The sequence below is a fragment of the Phyllostomus hastatus genome, unplaced genomic scaffold (genome assembly GCF_019186645.2).
Source record: "Phyllostomus hastatus isolate PE091 unplaced genomic scaffold, TTU_PhHast_1.1 phas_scaffold_1066, whole genome shotgun sequence".
NCBI lineage: Eukaryota > Metazoa > Chordata > Mammalia > Chiroptera > Phyllostomidae > Phyllostomus > Phyllostomus hastatus.
Genome location: NW_025334004.1, coordinates 1,615,208 through 1,637,500, shown reverse-complemented (window position 1 = coordinate 1,637,500; position 22,293 = coordinate 1,615,208). Strand labels below are relative to the sequence as shown.

The 22,293-nt window shown below is 37.7% G+C and overlaps 1 protein-coding gene and 1 long non-coding RNA gene across 3 annotated transcripts in view; one reads left to right on the top strand and one right to left on the bottom strand.

Annotated features, from left to right (window-relative positions):
* The window catches only part of PRKG1 (protein kinase cGMP-dependent 1), a 1,179,828-nt gene that overhangs the window by 340,391 nt on the left and 817,144 nt on the right, over positions 1-22,293 (top strand). The window lies entirely within an intron of this gene.
* On the bottom strand, positions 17,728-20,328 carry LOC123828673. Its single transcript, XR_006787497.1, has 3 exons — positions 20,211-20,328; positions 20,017-20,098; positions 17,728-18,713 (listed from the first exon to the last, which is right to left on the bottom strand). It is a non-coding gene; the product is annotated as an uncharacterized LOC123828673 (long non-coding RNA).

Below are 22,293 nucleotides of genomic sequence, written 5' to 3'. Positions count from 1 at the left end.
CTTTGTTTAAAAATGTCCCTGTCACTCAAGCTCTGGATCCTGGCAGATGGCCTCATTTATATTTAAGGGAAAAGATAGTTTTATATTCTTTGGTCTCAGTTATTGGAGTTAGCTTTTGCACAATGTAATTTTTTATTTCCTGTCACCTCTTGGAAGCCTTTCACTTTTTTCCCTTTTTTTCCCTCTGCTATGATTTCTCAATCACTGCTGCTAAAATAAGCTTCATGTCAGCCCTATGCTGACCAACTGGAAACCTGGCAGTCACATTGGGAAACTCTCGGTCTTCCAGTATTTTTTTTGCCTCAGAGTACATGCATGGATGCATCTGTTTGCAACCACCGATAAGTGGATATTCAATAAGCCACCAGTTTTTTCATTTTTTTGTTTGTTTTTAAAAATCCATTTGGATTTTAAAGAGCTTTCTATAATCATGGTCTACATTGAGGTTGGTACCCAAAAAAGAGCGTCCATATCAAGGTTATTTTTCAAACCATGAAGCCACGTGATGGTCTCTTCTTGGAGACAGCTTCTTATAGCCCGTCCGGCTTCCATTTATCTCTTCTCCTCCTTGCATAATAGAGCTGATAGAGCAGCAGTCAATGAATATGTTATGTCCACATTCTGTCTCTCTGCTAAGGTAAAATGTGGGAATCTGTGTAAGCAAATTGGAGGTTCTCCTTAGTCTTCATGTTAGTGGAAGCAAGACCCACGCCACTTAAAAGCTTGTGTGTATTTGTGTTATACAATCATTTGACACTTAACACTATGTATTTAAACAGGATCATGAAGTCATGGCTCAAACTTTTATATGGAAGCTTTCTCCAAAATATCTTAGGTTATTTTTCAAATTCCCATTCAAATCTTTCATTATTATGAGAGGAAATAGGAAGTAAATTCGCCTCATTTCACTAGGCCTTATAGTTTAAAGCGGCAAAAACATCAAAGTCTACAAAATAAAGAAAAAAATCAATGACTAAGCCAAGTGTTATAATCTTTCAGGTTCTGGGCTACTGCTCCATGAATTAGCCCATATTATAGCATTGAATGGCAAATTTAAAATTCATTAATTCGTCACTTAAGAAAACCAGCAGGGGAGTCCTGATTTGTTTTACTAGACTATTCCTGCCTTTCAGTAGCTCCATTTAGTGATGAAGACTCTTTTTCTTCATGTTGTCAGTTAAAAAAAAAGTATTTTCAGCTCCTGAAATCAACAAGAGAGGCTATAACTTAGTTCTGCTGCATGTATTCAATTAGCTCGCAAAGACTGATCTCTTCTACCAGTAAAAAGGACTTAAAAGGAGAACATTAAAATTCCAAAAGGAGCAAGAGAGTGTTTTTGGCAACAGGGTGACTCAACTGAAAGACAGCTTAGTAGCCAAAAATGGCACTTTTTGTCATTTTGTTTTCCTTTCAAGAGGTACGTGAAACTACAGAGGGAGGAACTGAACACATGGATGAACAAAAGCTGCCAGAGGAATGTCTCTGGCAGTGTTCAGGGCTGAAAGGTCGCAGGCTTCCTGTCTCTTTCTCTGCACTTAACAGCTGGCTCCACAGAAGTGGATCAGCATCTTCCTAGTGATAAAAACCTTTTTCTCTTCATGTTTTGTCTGTCCCCTTATTTTCATACATTTTATCCTTTTTTTAAAAAAAGAAAAACCTCACCTGAGGACATTTTTCAATTGATTTTAGAGAGAGAAGAAGGAGGAAAGAGAAAGAGAAGGAGAGCAAGAGGGGGAGAAATAGGGAGTAGGGAGAGAGAGAGAGAAACTTTGATGTGAGAAACATTGGTTACCTCCCATGTGCACTGCAACCTGGGATCAAACCCACAACTCAGGTATGTGCCCTCACTGGAAATGGAACCGGTAACCCTTCGGTGCAGAGAGCTGTGCTCCAACAAATGAGCCATGTGGCCAGGGCCACTTTATCCTTTGTAAATGTCCTTTGTTTTTCTGATTTCTCTGTTGCCATCTAAACCAAACAATGAGTATTTTTGTGGAGTGGAAAAACTCAAGGTTTTTATCAATTCTAAAATAATAACTATTTTGCCATGACTTAATATGTGATTAACTCAGCACAGCTATAACTCAGCATTTTGTGTTTAGTGGTGAATTGGTATTCTCCTAATCAGAAAATGCATCGCCTTCATAATAAAATCAATTCCCTTCAGTTGACATCCAGGGCCCTAAAAGATCCGGTCTGTAATGGCGGCTTCAAAAATAGCCAGTTGTTTTAGCCGCAAAATGAGCTTATTTGGGAATAACAGAGAATTGCAATTTGGGACAAGCAAGCTGTGGCCAACCATAGGCCACTCTGAAGAGACAAAGGGAAAGTTAGCTTCTATCGAGTTTTAGGAGGAAATTGAGGCAAACAGCAAGGTTGTTTCCAACAAAAGTTCATTGGCAAGGAACAAGAGTTCCAGGTTATATTAGCTTTTCATTGGCTGCAAACAGTGGTTAGTGCATTGTTGCTGGGGCAGTGGGTGCCTCACTATCCTTTCTTTTCTTAAAAGCAAGAGATGAATTTCTTTGTAAAACATATCCTCTGTTGTCAAAATAGTTCTTTTTTCTGCTTGTTATATAGGCTATAACTAGTGGTACATGTGTGAAGTTCCCTCTTTGGGTCTTCCCAATTACATTTTAAGTGAGGTTTCCTTTATTTATTTTTATATTAATAACTCTCCCATCTTTATGGGCTTTTCTACCTCACCTGGACTACTGTGTCCCAGCCAACCCAGCCTACAAACCCTTTCTCAAGCCGCCCTGGCCTTTCTGGTGACTGCTTGCAGATGTCATTTTCCTGTTCTGCAAATGGCCTCCTTTCACACTTGTTTACCATGTCCCACCTGCTTTTTAGGAACCGAGCCAAACACTGATTCCAAAGAACAACACAGAGCCCCAGACCACCTTCTTTCCTCATTTTCTCTGATATCTCCAGCCAGAAATTAAAATTCTTTTATTTAAACAATATAAATATTATTTAAGAGCCCTCCCTCAGCATCCCAAGTCTGATTTCCTTAAGTTCAGGTTTTATTTGAGAAGTGTTCAGTCTTCAGGACTGGCTGTTGAGCAATATTACACTTTTGTTCTCATTCCTTACAGAGTAGTCTGTGAAAAATATAAGAAATTGTGTATCTTCTGTTGACTTTGCATAGCCATTCACCTAAAAGACGAGAACTTGCTATGAATTGAGCTATATGGGGTCATTAAAAATTCCAAATTTCTGGTGTTTTGAGTGAAACTGAACTTTCATCATTACCTCCAGTTCCCTTCTGTCAGTGCCTCTCATATTTTGACCTTACATTCTTCCCAAATCTTTTATAGAAAAGGTGCTCAGAATATGCCAGCTGAATTTAATTGAAATTACAGAGTGACTTAGGTTCACAGCATCTTAAAAAAAGAGCAGAGCACTTACACTTTGAGTATTTACTGTGAAAAAAAAAACCCTCAGTTTTTCTTCCTGGTGAGCCAAGTTTAAGGGCAACTAGAGAGCAGAGCATCTCCAGGGAGAAGACCCAACGTTCCAGCATGTTATCTGGTCAAAAACATTTTCTGCACATTTGAAAAATTACAGACGAAACTTGCTTAACAAGTGTCTCTTCATGGGAGCATGGTGTCCTCGGTGATTTATTCAAATCAACACCCATCAGAAAGCAGTCTCTAAGTGTGGCATATTTTGATTGCAGAAATGAGAATAAGAAAAAGAAAGAGGAAGAAGGGACATGGGGTCATGGGCAAATCTAGTTGATAATAACCTTCAAGATTTTTCTCATCATTACAATACCAGAAGATTCTTAGAGACAAGATAGTCTCTGAGATTCTAAAAGTAAGTCAGATTTCCCAAATACCTCGAGATTTTGATACCCCAGGCTGAAAATAGTTGGTGCTTATAAACTTTGGCCAGGGGAGCATTAACAGTGATTTACTATTTCTACAGGGAGTGTCTCATATCTCTCAGGTGTGCTGGAGGGAAAATGAAAGTGGAGACCCACCCATTTAGAAGGCCTTCCTAGGACAGAGGAGTTGTGAAGTGTAGACGGGTTGGCAACTCTACCAGGTGGTATAACTTCTTAGTTGCACAGCAAGAACCAGAACCCAGGTTTCATGGTTGTCCATTCCAGTCCTGTTTGCTCAACACCACACTGTCCAACCGCTAGCTCCCCTGCATCCACTGGCCAGCTTTATTAAACTGGGGGATTTACAAGTCACGGTATTCATGAAACTTGAGGACCTTATGTCCTCTTTGTACTATACTGCACTGGTCTGTCCCACATGAGAGAAAACAGGTGCCCATGAAAAATATCTACGTGTACTACAGACATTATGGACTCTAAAATGCTGATACACGAGAATGAAATATCTTCAACAAGACTCAGATGAGGATTTGTTGTTTACTTTTTTCCTGGAACTGACTCTTGCAAGCTAGCTTAGGCCACTTGGCTTAGGAGGGGCTGCTGCCATATGGTGGCTGTCCTTCTGATGATGAGGTGAGTAATTTCTTGGTGCCATATGCAATATCAAGGTCAGAAGGGCTAAAGCATAATATGGCAAAGCCAGAGTGAGTCACCAGGTGCCTGCTGAGGCTGCTGTCTCGGTGATCTCGTGAACAAGAGCTCCCTGCTTGAATGCTCTTTCTGGAGGCTTTGGAAACTGATTTTTCTTATAGGGCCATCATTATTTCTTTGTTCCCCACAGGTATTTTCTTTTCTTTAAAATGTAAACACTTTCTAGGTGTTGAATGAATCCATCTTTATTTCCTGCAAAGGAGTTTGGTTAAACTATTTTTATTTCAGGGTTTGCATGGAGCTGCTTTTCTCCCCCTAGCAAAGGGAGAGTCCTGGATGCTTGTTTCTAAGGAAGTGTGGAGTAAAAAAAATGATAACATTGGGCTGAGAGGTCAGGTTTGTGTTTGTGTGTGTGTGTGTTGTGTGTGTGTAAGGAGGGGAGAACAGTTGAAGTAGGAGCAGCAGCCAGCACCAGCCTCCCTTTCCCTGGGCTTTGCATGGTCTCCCATTGGTAACTAAGAGAAATACAATGTGAGCCCATAAGTGCAATTTTAATTCCATAGCCATCTTAAAAATCAATGAAAATAATCAGGTGAAATTCATTTTAATAATAGTTTGTATTGAACCCAACACATCCAATATATAGTCATGCCAACATGTGTCAATATAAAAATGATGAATGAGCTATTTTACAATAGTTTTTCAATGTCTTAAAAGTCCAGTGTAAATTTTATTAGCCAAAACACATGTCATTTTAGACTATCCACATTGCCATGCATAGTGGCTGTTCAATTTGACAGTCTTGTTACTGAATTAAAAAAAAAAGCTTCAGCATTCAAGATAGTTCACAATTTGTCCTGTAGTTGTTTTTTTTAAACTACTTGTACCCATGTGGCCTCTATATCCCATTTCTTATTTCCTGAACACAATGCAGATGTACATCTTCTTAAGTCTAGAGCCTCCTTTACCTCCTTTTACTCTATTCATGTCTGGAAACAGCTCGTTATGGGTTTTTATTGAAATTTAATTCCAACTTCATTGCTTACTAGTTAGGTAACTCTAAGAAAGTTATTTAGCCTCTGTGAACCCCATGCTACCACCTTTCAGATGAGGATAGTAAGTGTTCCTGTGATTGTCAGAAAGAAAGAGCGATAAGATCACCTGATGGAATGGATGCCAAAGGTCAAAAAAGAAAATATATAGCACAGTTCCTGGTGCACAGCAGTTAAATTTTCCTCTTCTAATTGCTGTCCAAATTGTTTTTGGGAGTAGCACTCTCAACCCCATCTGCTTAAGCATCTTTTTCTAAATTCTGCTATCTCTTCACCTGCTTTATCTCAGTTCCACCTTGAATACCCATGTTCGCCCTTAGCACCCAATCACCATCATACCCTTTACTCCTTTTGAACTGCAAAAATGCCAACAAAAGATATATATAGCTTGGCTCCTTGGAAATGGGTGACTCTGGTGCCAAGTGGAGCTGCACAGGTGCCCTTCCATTGGGGCTGAGCTCCAACAAGCTACCACTGAAATCTCTGCCCCGCTCAGGGTGACAATGCAGCCAGTACCATCCCAGCTATAACTTTCCTAGGCAACCAATACACACCACCACTGGAGGAGACAGAAGGAAAAAAGGGCAAAACCTTCCTCATTTCCTCAGTTTTCAGTACTCTGTGCATGTGCTAAATATATTGAGAATATATGGGTAATTGAGCATGTTTTTATTATGTCATGTTGGTTATGGCCTCTGTGTGTATCTCTAACAAAATTGCTAGTGAGTTACTAGTGACAGTGTCGTCTGAGTGAAATTAGACAGTTAGTAGGATACAGTGTATGGTTTTTTGAATAGCAGTCTTGTCCTTCTTACATTGGATTTAATCCTGCATTTAATGTGAATTGAATTTTATAAATAGTGTTTTAAATTTCCCTTCCTAATTGCTTTTTGCTAATATACTGTATAAAAGTGCAATTGAATTCTGTACTTTTTATCCAGAAACCTTTTAAAATCATTTATTAATTCTAATAGTTTCTATGTGGATTCTTTAGGGGTTTCTACATATATGTAATCAATTCATCTGCAAATGAGGATTTTAATTCCTTATTTCTTTACAACTCCTTCCTTTCTTATAACTTATATAATTTTTTTCTTGCTTTAACACTGGCTAGCATTTCTAACACAATAGCAAATAAAGTAGGGGTAAGGGGTGGCCTTGTCTTACTCCCCAAATCAGGGAAACCTTCAAACTCCCATTAAGTATAATACTTCTAGTTTTGTATAAAAAATCGTCTACTCCAACTTTTCTAAGAGGCTTTTTAATAAATCACAGATGAAGATAGATTCTGTCCTATTCCAAATTTACTGAGAGGGCTTTAAAAATCATAGATAGAAGTATAATTTTCTCAAATGCTTCTTTTGCATATACTGAAATAATCATGTGATATTTCTCCTTAATTTTGTGAATGTAATGGTTAACATTGATTGATTTTCAGCTGGAAAAAATCAATCTTTGATTCCTGGAATGAACCCAACTGGTCATAATATGTTACCTTTTTATGAGTCATTGGATTTCTTTTGCTGATATTTTATTTAGAGCTTTTGTAATTATAATCATGACAGAGTTGCTGATTTTTCTTTTCGTATAGTGCCTTTCACAGGTTTGAGGATCAAAACCCATTATTGTAGTTCCTTAAAATAAGTACATAGAGTCTTTGATATCATCACATCTATCCATCTACTCATTCATTTATTCATTCTACAAATAGTTATTGAGGGGCAATATAGTATAGTGGTTGAAAGTATGGGTTCTAGAATGTTTGTGTTTGAATACATTTTTTAAAACTTGTGACAACATTATTCAACAAGGCACCACACACTTAGCAGCTTAAAGCAACACCTTATCTCATAGTTCCTGTATGTTAAGAATTAAGGAACAGCTTAGCTGTGTCCTCTGTTTTAGGGTGTCTCACAAGGGTACAAATAAAGTGTTGGCCAGGATTAGCATCTTATCTGAGAGGATCAGCTGGGGAAGGATCTGCTTCTAAGTTCATGTGATTATTGGCAGATTCGTGCAGGTTGTTGGACTAAGGACCTCAACTCCTAATGGCTATGGGCTGAAGTCTGCCTGTACTTCATAGGGTGGCTTCCTAAATCAAAGTAAAAGGAGACAGTAGCAAGTCACTAGCAAGGCAGAAGTTACAATGTCAGGTGGTATAGTCACCTTTTTCCATTGTTAGAAACAATGTATAGGTTCTATCCCCTCTCAAAGGCTGGGGATTAAACAAGATATACTGGGAGGTATAGATAGTTGGTGACCTTTTTAGAGTCAATTGGTCCATCATGGTATTTTGGATAGATTATTTAACTTTTAAGTGTTATTAGGGTCTTTGTCTATTAAATGAAAAGAATAATAGGAACCTTAGGAATATAGATCACTTAATATAGGTAAAACATCCAGAATAGTGCCTGGAACATAATAAGTGCTGCATTGATGCTAGATTTTATTAATATTCTAAGTGCCAAGTACTATTCCAGGTGTGGGGGACTTAGCATTGAGTAACAGGGACAAATTTCCAACCCTCATGGAGTTTATAATCTAGTGGAGAAAGGCATAAAATAAACAAATATAACATAATAAGTATGGGTGGTGGCAGGGTATTACTATTTCATTTTATTTTCTCTAATAGATTTTATTTTTGACAGCCATTTTAAATTCACAGCAAATCAAAAAGTAAGTTCATAGAACTGCCATATGCCCCCAGCCCCTACAAAGGCACAGGCTATTCCATTAGTAACACCACCATACAAGTAGTTTGTCAGGTATTACTATTTTACACCCAGTGATCAGAGCGCTGGAACAGGAGCCTGGAGAAGGTCAAGGGACAAACCTTTTCTGCATTCTGGGGCTAGCAAGAGTGAAATCTTTTAAATGAGTGTATGTGAACCTGAAGAGCCACATGGAAGATTGCTTTGAAATAATACATTGTAACATAAATATTCATGATGGTTATTCACAGGTGACGGTTTGTTCCCAGGTAGCTGGGCCCATGTATGCAAAACACCACTCTGTGGAATTGTTGAAGAAAATGTATGAAACACTAAGAGTTCATGCTCAACAGGGACAGTAGAAATGTTAAACTGTAGTCCTGGAGGGCTAAAGCTGAGCGCTGCCTGGGTGTGTATCATAGTTTCGATGAGGTTAAATCTGACTGCAGCAAGTAACAAATGCCGCTGCGACAGAATTAGTAAAAGCAGTTGAAAGTCCCCTATTTTCCAAGCTGATCATAATTCAACTAATTAAACATTACAAAATGACCCCAAAGTCATATTTGCATTTTCTTCTAGCCTATATTTACATAGATTTTTACCTAGTTCTAATTTGAATTGATATATTTTTCTCTTTATTTATCTAGTGTCTCATAAATACATATATTTATGAAATATATTTATAAATATATTTTATGTTACCAGTAATCATCAGGGCTACACATTTTAGTGATTATCTAATCTTTTACCATATTGTACATCAGAAGTACTTCTTCTCCTTGGGAAGTTTGGTTATCTATTTTTGTTTGCTTGTTTGGTTGTTATTAAAAAACTGGATGCTGGTAACACTTCTGAGCTGATGCCTTGTTTTCCTTTAAGTTATTTCTAGAATAAATTATTAATAGTAGATTACTGGGTCCAAGGATCTGGACGTTTTTATACAGTCCATTTATTTCGAGTGGTGTTGCCTAGGGTCTGGTTTCTGGTAGCAACACAGAACATCACCTTGTCCATAGATTGTTATTATTTCTAAATACGTTCTTTATTTCTTTGTACTTAATTCTGTAGCCTATTTGCAATTTTTAAAGCCAGTATTTATTTCTTCAGAGTGTAAATAAAAATCTTATACCACTCTTTGTGCTAATTGTATGAGTAACAGGGTATTTCATTCCACACAGTAATTCAGAGTAATCTGAAGCCTGAACATTTGTCTAGGCACCCAGTTTTATTACTTGAAAACAGTTTGGCCTTGGCAGGATATCCACCTGCTCAATTTTCCAGTTTCCTCCTCTGTGAAATAGGGATAATAAGAAAACCCACCTTATGGGCTTTGTCCCAACTGATCTGCGTAAAGTGTTGTGTGCATGACAGGGGCTCCATAAATGTCAGCTGTTATTAGTATTTCATGTGTTGCTCGGTTATCAGTCACATCAGACCTTGCTGAGCTAAAGTGCAAGAGATAGGAGTTTGCCTGAAACTTCAGCAGCAGCTCTGGTCAGCCTGGCGTGTGCTCGGTCTGCAGAGAAGACCGTGCGGTGGAATGGAAGTCACAGAACAGGCACCTAGGGACCAAATCCACCTCATGGCTATGTGAGTTCATCCCACAGAGCGTTATTTTTTTAATTAGTTGCCAACATTTAAAAGTTTGAAATTTCACATAAAATCCTGATTTGTAACTTGTAAAAATAATTGAAAAATAAAACAGAAGCAGGATATGTTGCTTTGTGGCAACCACTCACTGGAGCAGAGTAGCCTCGCTTTCATTAAAAAAGGTGCTGAAAAGGACCACGTGTTTCCCAAGCGGCACATTTTCTCCATTCCCTGTTGCTTGCAACTCGCTAGCTTCATCTATTCCCATTACCTTCCTGACTTCGAGAGCATTGAAATTGGTCTCCACCAGCACAGTGATTGTGATCTTGGCCTCTGCAGATCGAAAGAACTGCTTGTAATCCTTGCTCTGGACTAGTCACTAATTAAAATCCAAATGGCCTGATTGATAATTTGCATTCCTGGGTACAGCAGAGCATCCAGCAGCAGAGTACATTTCTCCCCAGGCTCTGGGATATCTTGTTATGAGAGATGCTCTGTTTGTTTTAGCCTTGGCCTTCCAATGACAGGCACACTCTCCTCTGCTCTGTAGGAAGCGTGAATTGGGAGAATTACAAGGAATAGTAGAACATCTAAAATGCTGCTGAAAAAAAAAAGGCCTGTGAGCTCTTTCTCAAAAGACTGAAAAATGGTTACTTTGCAACAGTGGGGGAGTCCATACCAAAGGTACTAAGCTTCTATTTTTATGCCTCGGAGGGTTTGTGAAGCATTACTCAGTGTTCTCCAGTCTTAAAATGCGTGATTCAAGCACAGCGCAGAGTGGAAATGGCAGAGATTGATCTTGGGGAGGAAAAGCGCAGTTTTTACCATGACACTGGTCGGCCGTCCAGTAGTACGAGAGGTTGTTACACCAAAGCTAATTGGCTTTATCAAGTTTGAGAGCTTGCCTTCAGGTCCCCACTGAGCGCCGCGTTTCTTCTTGCTCACATGTTGTAATTAATAGAGGAGGAGACTTTTGTCTATTCACAGGAAGCCTCCAACCTTGATTCATATTTCCTCGGGTCTAATGAAAACAGTGTGTCATTGTTCCTCATTCTATTGGAGGCAGAGAAAGCACAGTGATGAAGAGCTCGGGACGTGGAGTCCGGTAGATTGCAGTGGGAGTGCTGGCGCAGCTGCGCGCCGATCTGCATGACTCAGGGTAATTTTTTAGTTCTCTTTGACTGAGTTTCTCATACGTAAAATGAGGTGGCATTAGTAACTCCCTCATGGGAGGATATGTGAAATGATTCATGTCATTCATGTTAAACATTTATGATATTTATTAAGACATAAGTGAGCACTTAGTAAATAGTGTTGACTGTGGTTTCCTGTCTGTATTCATTCAGCACGGTGGGCACATGCTGTATATTGGGAAATGTTAAGTCACACTGTTTTTGCCCTCATGGTCCTCAGTCTCTGGAAGAGTTAGTACTGCCCTAAATGTGTTTTTTGTTGTTGTTTTTAAATTTGTATTTATTTTTATTTCTTAAAATTAAATGTATTGGGTGACATTAGCTAATAAAATTGTGTAGGTTTCAAGTGCACAATTCTATGATGCATCATCTATATATTACATTGTGTATCCACAACACTTTTTTGTTTGATAGCACAGCTGTTGAGAATTTGACTGTCTGGTTGTGAATCTCCACCCCATCTCTTACTCTCTCTATGACATAAGGCACCTTATTAAACTTCCTGTTGCTCCAGGAGATAACAGATGTGCCTTCGAGTGTTTGGCCCAAAGTAATAACAATAACACTAATAATATTACTGAAGAGGAAGAGGAGGGTAGCTAACATTTAGTACATGAGTTCTATTTATTATTTGATTACATTTATTACATGTAGTTAACATTGATTGGTATACTAACTTTTCTAGGTGTTAATTTATTTAAGCCTCACTGTCACCTATAAGGTACTTTCCATCATTAGTCCCATTTTACAGAGGAGGAAACTAAGGCAAACAAGATATACACTTAGGAGATGTCAGTGTGTGGCTGATAACATTAATAAAATGAACACCTTTCAAATTCATTACCATTAGATTTACATCATTGTTCAACATTCTTTATTCCATTGTGTCTACATACTTCATCAAGTATGTTCTGTTGATGGGCATTTTGGTGGTTATTATGACATGCACATGAAGAACAATTTTGAAACCCATCACATTTTACATGGAAGGCTGCCTGCCTGCTGTGTTAGCTCTGAAATAAATTTCATATTCTTGTGTTCACTTGACAGATTTAGCTGAAGCATTGAGAGAGGGAGGCTGTTCAGGCTAACCCTTAAGATCAGGATTAAGATTTTGGACATGTACAGGGGCTGGTAGAGGCCTAAGAGACTAGATGAAGAGACTGTTTTCAACCTATGAATTTCTGATTCGTCAGTGCATACACTGCACCTGTGAAGAAAAGCAAGAGTGACAGGGTATTGGGCTAAAATAAGTAGATTGAGGGACCTTGTACAGAGACTAAGACTGACATCCTCATTAATGTTCTTTTAAATCACAGAGAAAGTGTTGTTTCCACTGCCTGTGCCATTCCCTCCACAGTGTCAGGCCTGTGATGAGATACCACCTTCTCAGTGAAGCCCTCTCTGTCCAGGCTATTTATCATTTCACTCCCCCTCTCCATTTATAAACATTCCATATCCCCTTTGTCTGCTGTGTTTTTCTTCATAACACTTACCCCTATCTCAGCCTACATATTCTACTTATTTTCGATTCTCCCACCAGTGGTATGGAGCCTGTTTGTACTAGTTTGGCAGGAGCATATCACTAAATATTCAGGAATTTTGAAAGCAGGTTGGTAAATTAGCCATAATGGAAATAGTTACACCTTGGAAATTGACAAATGATACAAACTGGGGACTTTTTTATTCAGAGTTGGTTGCCAGCACACCACTGCCCACATTAAATACAAGCTTCATAAGAGAACAAATTCTGTTTCATGCATTACTGTATCCTCAGTAACTAGAAAAGCATGCCTTACACAAAGTATATTAAAAGTGTTTGCTGGAAGAAATATAGAACAAATGTGTGAGTTGAGTGAGTGAGTGAGTGAGTGAGTGAGCAAACAAATGGAAGTCATTCAGTGCTTCTCACAAGGACGTTCAGATCAGTTGTCATAGTTGCTTTCCTTGGTGCAGTGACTGAGTGATTCACAGCCTGGGCATAGACAGCTAAGCTGTGAAATGAATTTCACTAGATCCCAGTGTAGAACTGAGTCACAAACTTTGCAGGAGACCAAACTAAGTTGTGAGTTTCTTTTTCCTTGACAACAGTCCTTGGACATGAGCCAATGACAATTTTTCTACTTAAATTTAGTAAATCAGACTTCTTATTTCATAGTCACTAAAATGGAAAATAGCTAAAATCATGTAAACAGAAACCTGAAAAAGAACACTGCTTGTGCCATAGGGAAGTTGAAATGATTTGACTTCAGAGCTCACTTTTATTTTTCCTGGCTCAGATTGATATTTATAAGTCACCCTAAACAAGAATGATACCTATTTTTTTAGCTTGATTGCTTATAATTGCATTACATGTTATTTTTATTATACAATATTGCTGATCAAGGAGGACTATATTATCTTGTGGCACGAACTCTGGGATTGCTTTAAAGTACCTCCTTTTCTGGAAGAAAACTAGACATTAATAAATAAAGCATATGGTCAGAGTTGAAAATAGACTGAAATATAATCAAGAATGTCCTATTGTTGTCATTTTGTTCTTTTCAAAATTTTCAGATTGCTTCTTTAATTTTTTTTGATGTCAGAATGGGTAATCAGATTTGACATATCGTTGTTTTCTTTGTGTGACTTCAACAAATATGGGAGAAAATCTAGAAAGACTTAGGTTTAAGAAAAATATTCCAAGTTTAAAAAATTATGAAAAAACGTGGGAAAAGTATAAATTGAAATTATTGAGTTTCTTAGAATAGAGGCAATTCTTAAAATTCAGGTAAGGAGATGTGAGGACAATGAAAAGGAAATATCTTTTTTTTTTCAAAGCAGATGTATGAAATCTGCCAGGTAATGTGGAACTATAGTTGAATACATAAACGCAATGGTTAGACACTATCTCTGATTAAAGGCTGCCTTCAGCCTGCCAAAGTCGTGGAGGATAATACTGCCATCTGATGTTAAGTCCTGTGGGGCTGTTAGCAGAGTAAAAGTAACTTCTACTTTATTCACACTGGACATATTATCTTCTCTCTGCTAAGGACTTTATGTATCTCATTCCAATCTTCAACAATACTGTGAGGTAGTCTTTGTATCAGTTAAGATGCTTTGGGTAGCAAATGTCCATTTAAAGGGGTTGGAAGAGCAAGGAAATGAATTACATTAGAAATGTAAAAGTTCAGTGGATACTGAGTAATAAGAAAAGTACTGTGAACAATAACATGACAATAAATCAGATAACCCAGAAGAAATGGATACATTCTTAGAAATAACCTACGAAGGCAAAATATAAAGACACAGAAAGTCTGGATACATAGGGTGATTGAATCAGTAATCAAAAACCTCCCACACAGAAAACTCCAGGACCATATCACTTCATTGGTAAAGTCTACCAAACATTTAAAAAAGAATTAATGCCAACCCTGCTCAAACTCCTCCAAAAAATTAAAGAAGAGGGAACATTTTGATCTCATCTTATGAGGTCAGCATTACCCTGATACTAAAGCCAGACAAAGACACACAAGGGAAGAAAATTATAGGCCAATATGCCTGATGAACACAGATGCAAAAATCTCAACAGTAGAAATTCAGCAGTACATCAAAAGAGTCAAACACACAATCAAGAGAAATTTATCCTGGGATGTAAAGATGGTCCAATACATGTAAATCAATAAATGTCATGCACTGTATTAACAAAATGAAGGATAAAAGTCATATGATCATCTCAATAGATGCAGAAAAGATTTGACAAAATTTAACATCTTTTCATGATAAAAATTTTTGAGATGGTGGGTATAGAGAGAACATACCTCAACATAATAAAGCCATATATAACACAGCGGCTGCTAACATCATACTTAACAGTGAAAAGCTAAAAGCTTTTCATCGAATGTCAAGAGATAGACAAGGATGCTCACAACTCACCCCTTTTATTCCACATAGTATTGGAAGTCCTGGCCAGAAAAATCAAGCAAGATAAAGAACTAAAAGGCAAAGAAATAAAAGTTTGAAAAGAGAAAGCAAAATGGTCTCTGTTTGCAGATGACATGATATGCACAGAAAACCCTAAAGACTTCATCAGAACACTGTTAGTACTAATCAACAAATTCAGTAAAAATGCAGGATACAAAATCAGTATACAAAAAGCGGTTGTGTTTGTGTACACTAATAATGAATTACCAGGTGGAGAAATTAAGAAGACAATCTCATTTTCAATAGAATCCAAAAGAAAAAAAAATAATTAGGAATAAATTTAACTAAGGACGTAAAAAATCTACATACTGAAAACTAACACATTGAAGAAGATACAAATAAATGGAAATATATTCTGTGTTAATGGACTGGAAGAATTAATATTGTTAAAATGTTGCTTTGGTGGGTGTGGCCTAATGGATTGAGTGCCAGCCTGTGAACCAAAGGGTCATCCATTCAATTCCCAATCAGGGCACATGCCTGGGTTGCAGGCCAAGTCACTGGTAGGGGGTGTGGGAGAGGCAATCACACACTGATGTTTCTCTCCCTCTCTTTCTCCTTCCCTTCCCCTCTCTCTAAAAATAAATAAATAAAATCTTTTAAAAATGTTAATATTATCCAAAGTGATCTGTGGATTCAGTGCAATCCCTATTAAAGTTCCAATAGCATCCTCCACATAAATTGAAAAAACAATTCTAAAATGTATATGAAACCACCAAAGATTCCAAAGCCAAAGCAGTCTTGAAGAAAAATGTTGGAGGCACCACACTTTCTGATTTCAAAACTATATCATAAAGTTTTATAATCAAAACAATGTGATATTGACATAAAATAGACACATAGATCAATGGCAGAGAATAGAGAGCCCAGAAATAAACCCATATATATGGTCAATTAATTTATGACAAGAGAACTGTTCCACTTCTGGTCGTCTACCCCTGGAAAAGGTAATCATTGTCTCAGATATCTGTGCTTCCATGTTCATTGTAGCATTATTCACAAGAGCCAAGGTATGGAAACAACCTAAATGTCTCTTGATGGATAAATGGCTATATAAAATATGGCACAAACACACACACTGGAGCAATATTCAGCCACAGAAAGAATAATATCCTGCTATTTGTGACAACATGGATGAGTCTGAAGGGCATTATGCTAAATGCAGAACGGGGCAATTAAGAAGAAATTGGTAAAGGGTACAAACTTTCCGTTATAAGGTGAATAAGGTCTGAGGATCCAATATATAGCATGCTAACTATAGTATTCCACAATATAAATTTGCTAAAAAAAAGTAGCATTTAAGTGTTCCCTTCATCCACACAAAAAGTAAATATGTGAGATGATGGATGCGGTACTCAATCAACTCAATTGCGGGAATACTTTCATAATGCCTACGCATAATAATCTTTAAGTTGTACCCTTTAAATATATTACAGTTTGTCAATTGTACCTCAGTAAAGCTAGAAAAATAATTCCAGTAGCATTTGGGGAGATCAAGTCTCTGGCCCCATTTTTCTGTGCTGTTTTCAACCCAGCCCTTTACTTTGTGTCATCGTGGCCTTCCCATTTAACCAAAGCCACTGCCAGGTGGTCTGCGGTCCCTCTTCATTGTTCTTAGCTGATGGCTAAGAGGGAGAATTTAAGCATAGGTATTAATTCTTTCTTCAGTGTGTTTAGGTAAATTTGGGTCACACCTGGACCAAAAACCTTCTCCCAGGAAGTATCTTATGTTTCTAGAGCAATTCACTGGCAAAGCAGATAGGCTTACAATGATTCGCTCACCAATAAAGATCTACTCTTGCAGCTAATGCTGTAGGTCCACATCCTCTATGTCCCATGGCCATGAGGTCTTGTTAGGAAGAACAGAATGGGTGCTAATTAAACAACAGACAACTAAATTCCACTTCCGTACTATTATTCTGCATTTATAGATGTAGAAACTATAAAGGCAAAAGGTTCATCAACTTCAAGGTAGAAAATGGCAGAAACAGAATGAAGAGCAGAAGAGAGAATAAAAAGGAGGAGGAAAAGAGGAGGAGAGGGTGGCAGACTCTTCTATCACACTGAAATGTGTGTCAGGCACTGTGGTAGGCACTTTACATAGCATTAAAAATTAACACATTTGAGTCTCACAACATACCTGCAGGGATGGTGCTGTTATTATCCCCACTTTACAGTTGAGAAAACAGAGGCCACAGGTTAAGTACATTGACCAAGGGCACAGCACAACCCTTGGAGCTGGGACTTGAGTGCAGAAAATCTGGTAGCTCTGGAATCCACATTTTAACCACTCCACTGTACCACTATTGGCCTATGAGGGCATTTGTTTGTCTTTGTGGGCTAATCTTTTGCCTTTTGGACTCACCGGTTTTGCAGCTTGCCTAGACTTTACACGGCCTCCCCACCCACTATGTGCTGATGAATTTGACTTTGATTCTTAGCTCTGTTTCATTGAATGAAAAGTGCAATCCTGTGAGTTGTCTTGAATTCCTTTGCTTTCTGGAAGGTTACTTGTATGTCCTTATGTTTCTCCTACTCTCGTGCTATTCTTCATTGTATGTTGATTAAGCAAAGAGCAGTAAAGGTTAAAAGAGCAATCACTTGTAAATGAGGTTCGTTAACAAAAAGAAAAAGTCATCACTTGAAAGACAGTTCTTTTTGATCAAGACATCCACAGAACCATTAAATGAATTCTCTTTGAAGATGAATTTTATTTTCATTTTGTCACTCTTCAAAACACAGGGAAGAGGATGAAAAAACTTGATTTTTAAGGTTATTTTGTGGAACACTGAAAAAAAGTCATTAGAACAGCACATGCCAAAGGCTGAGGGATGCAGGCGTTGTGTGTGGTGTGAGAGACGTTTAAGAGGTCTCTTCTTCAGTCCTGGCTCCATCTCTGTGAACTCTCGGCACTTCAGTTTGCTGTTTGGAAAATGTTTTTGTAACGCTGTATACATTCTGAGTTTGGTTATTATTCCAAGTTGTTCCACCTCCCCAATCTTTACTGATACAACCTCCCTCACTCTCACCCAACTGTGCTCTGACGTTGTTAACCCCGCATGCTTTGCTGGGTCTTCTCCTTTCAGTCTGCTATGGGTCCTTTCTTGACATCACTTCTTGTCCTAACAACTGCCCTTCGCAGCAGTGCTGTCTTTGCAGTTTCTACTTCCCCACTTAGACTTACTTTGAGGGCAGTGGTGGTAACTCCTCTTTCTCTGGAATCCACCACAGCTCTTAAAATAATGCCAGTTACATATGAATCAACTGTTGAATGACACTGAAGATGATAAAATAGTTAAAACATTTACTACTATTCTCACAAATTCTGTGTGATTTACTTTTCTGAAAACAAAAATAAAATAAACAAATGAACCAAAAGAGCACAATTCTCTTTAAAAATAAATGTCATAAGTAGCAGGTTATCTTTTAAACCTATTGTTGATGTTGGAAAAGATTTTTTATGGAATTGTTCCAATGGATGTTTTCAATAGTACATATTAAAGTTATTAATAAGAACACAGGAATGAATGCCTGGCTTAGAGTAAGTAAATACAGTGAGAAACACTGAAGGAAAATACTGCAGTCTGTGTGTTGGAGAGAAAAGCGTGGCTAGTCAGTTGAGGAGAATAGTGCTGAAATGCTCCTTCCTGCTCGCGGCTGTTCTTGCTGTCATTGCTTATCTCATTCATTCCTTTTCTAAGACCTATAAGGAAAGAAAATAGCATTGTTGCTTTATAAATAGAATTGCTATAGGAAGTCACCCACCCTTCAGACTAATGATACTAGCTATTATTTTTTGAGGATATACTAGTTACTTAAAATAGGCATTTTGCTTAAAATGAGTGCCTGAAGCCTTACAAAATGGCTTTGACTGGGTGATGCAATGCATTATATGTTATCAGGAGAAAAGGTAATGGTGCTCGCACAGAAGAGTAAATGCACCAGATTTCAACAGCCTATCTGAAGATGACTGGTAAAACATCCACACAGTGTATTTCTTCCTGTTTAATATTTGCAATCCTTGTAATAATAAAGATGAGGAGAAAGTAGACAACAGAGCCACTATTAAAAATGTTTGATAGTGCATTTAGTAAGGACAAGATATTGTGTGACTAGCTTATTTTTGAAGAGAGGAGAAATGTGAATAAGCTCATTATCTTAAATCTTGATCATCCTCAGAATTGAGCCTCTTAATAGACCCTTATATTGGTCTTGGATTCTTCAGTCTATGAAGTTAATAGAATTAGCCCCAAACAAACCAATACTTAAAACAGTACATCAATCTGTCACCATGATTGTTTCAGCCACTCAGACCTTGAAATAGTTACCTGATTGCTTAAGCTTAGAAATTCTCTTCCTTTCTTCAATCATGTTTCTTTTCTAGCTAGTATATTCTAAGTTGTAAAAGGTACGGAGAGTAAAAAACAACCTTAAGAGCTTTTCCTTTTCTCTTTGTTTGCCTCTTACATTTCTTCCTCCTATTCTACTAATAAGTGCCTTTAAAAATGCTATAAACAATAGAGTTTGCATTGAATTTTAACACGTTCAGAAATCTTTGCTTTCAAGAGTGGGACAGGTCACAAGTTCATTTTCTCATTGGTTTAAGTCAGAGCATAAATGAGTATTCCCATGGTAACAGAAGTTAAATTTACTACTACATTGAAGTATAGACACCATGTGTTCTTGAAAATTATATGGTACAGGTTGCATGCAAATTAGACCTACTTTTCCTAGAGAATGTTTCCTGTTGTTTCATTATTCAGGTGTTCTAATCCTTCAGATCCTATGGTGAACTGAGAACAACAAAATATTGTTTACAATAATCTTCTTCTAGGAAAAAGCCACTTACCACTTTTGAATATTGGAGACCCACATTAGTATGAGTGTGGCTTTCTATAGCAGTCTTATATTCTTACAAGAAAGCATTAGAAGAAAATATAGTAATAAACCTAGAAGAAAACTATTCAAGTCTTTCTGTCAGAGATCAAAGCTTGGTTAGTTGGTACCTGGGGAGTGCAGTGCTGTGACAATACCTCTAGGCAATGTCCCTGCTGTCATCGCTCACCTTGTCCATCCCTTTTCTAAGACCTATAGAAAAAGAAGAAAAAGGCGTGGTTTATCAAGACATTTGATATTGGGAATCACCCACCCTTCAAGCTAATGATAATGGCAATTATTGTTTTGAGGATCTACTATTTACCTGTAAAATAGTACATACTGGCTAAAATGACTTTTGCAATAGGCCTATAAAGGCATGTTTATGGTTCTACTTTACAAATGAAGAGCCTAAGAGCAGCCAGTTGACTGGCACGAGATCTCATGCAGAGCTAATAAGTAACTGAGCAGGAGTTCAAAATGTCTGTGGGGATCAGCTTCATGGGTGTTTGACCTGTGTTGTCACACCGAGCTCCGGGCTCAGAAGGGCTTAATGCTCTGCTGTAAGCATCCTAAATTTTATAATCATTTTTTTAACAGAAGGTCCTGCATTTTCATGTTGCTCTGGGCCTTGCAAATTCTGTAGCCTGACATGTCTCCCTGGCTGCAAAGCTCCTTCCACTCCACTCCACCTCTCCCAGAGATGAATGCTGTCTTGCAAAAACAATTCCAGCAGAAATAGTGACTACCTGTTCTCTTCCCACTGGATGACACGACCTTGATGTAGTCTGCTTGTCCCACTCAGCTAAATTTGATATCTGAATTGATCGCTAGATTGAACCTTGGACGCGGCAAATCTCTGAGAGGCCAGCCTTCAAATTTTTGTTTACTGAAGCGACAGATAGCAGAAAACAAACTTATATAATGCATTTCACCACCCCCTCAGGTTCATTTCTTCCAGACATATTAATTGTTTTTATTTTTACACAGAGTCATTTTTCTTCTCCTCCATCATGTTCTAATGTTTTATTCAAATTTGGATATACCTGAAATGCACTGCTTTTCTCAAAGGGCTACTATTGAGATATTTTATTATTAACAATGGACATTTACTTAGTGTTGAGCAAGTAGTTTGAAGCCATTTTTTAATAAATTAAATTCTTCACAATCTAAATTAAGAATGATGGCTTTGACATTGGCTGATTGACATAATGACTTTTTTCTCATTTTGTTGTTTATCTTGAAGCATTCAACCCTTAATTTTCTACTTTAAGAGTTAAAGAAATAGTGTGGTGCATTTTGAGATTTATGTTTTATCAAAACCCTAAAATAAACTTTTGTTTCAAACCATATTTACAACAGTGGCCATTAGTTAGTGTTTTACATTGTGACAGTCTCCTTCACTAAAATAACTAAATAACCTCCTTCACTAAATAACTACACCCCCTTTTATTTTAAAATTGCCTCTACTACCATCGCACATTGTCATACTTTGGGGAAATATTAAAATCGCCTAATCTAATCCCCTTGCTTCACAGGTGAAGAGATTAGTGTCCAGAAGGCATAAGGGACTTGTTGGAGGTTTCATAGCCAAACAGTGATAAATCAAACAACCACACAACTTCCCCTGAGTTTCAGCCCAGTAGCCTTTCTTCCACCACACAAATCTTTTTGACACCTAAAACCACTACTGTTCCTTTTTAAAATTTTCTGTCCATGGCAAATATTTATAGTCTTAAACCTAAAGTTAAAGTTTAGCTTACCAAGGCTCTATGAGTATGAAAATCAGGAATCTAGAGGAAAATGTTAGCTTTTCAGTAAAAGGGCAACTGTGTTTTTGAAATGTTCAATGTTGTGTCAGAAAAAAAACCTTCCCCTTTACCAATTAAATTCTCCAAGAAAGCAATAATGCCTTTGGATTATTTTGGTAAATTTATAACCCTGTAACTTATTTTATAAAAGCAAATTGCCTAGCAAAAGGTGCCAGTAAACTCATGCCCAATTACGCACACTGTGAACATGACACAGTAGAATCGGGTGCTGTAATAAGGAATGACAGCTAGGTGGCCCTGAGAAAGGAATGTCTTTTCTCACCAGGGTGCAGGGTTTTGGGCTGCTGAGGGGAAAGCAAAGTACATTTGTAACAAAGACAAATCGTCAGCTCTGTGTAACTGACACCTGGTCTGAGAGTCCTTAGAGACATAAAATTGACTCCAAGTTGCTAAATTATTGATATCAAAATATTTTTCTTCTTAAATCTATTCACCTAGATTATGTTCCAGGGATGGGATATAATTCTACTGACCAGGATGGGTAACTTATGATAAACAATTAATTATAGGACTTTTATAGGATAAGGTGTCTCTGATGTGGCTTGGAGAGAAGAATTTTGATGAAGCATTTTTGAA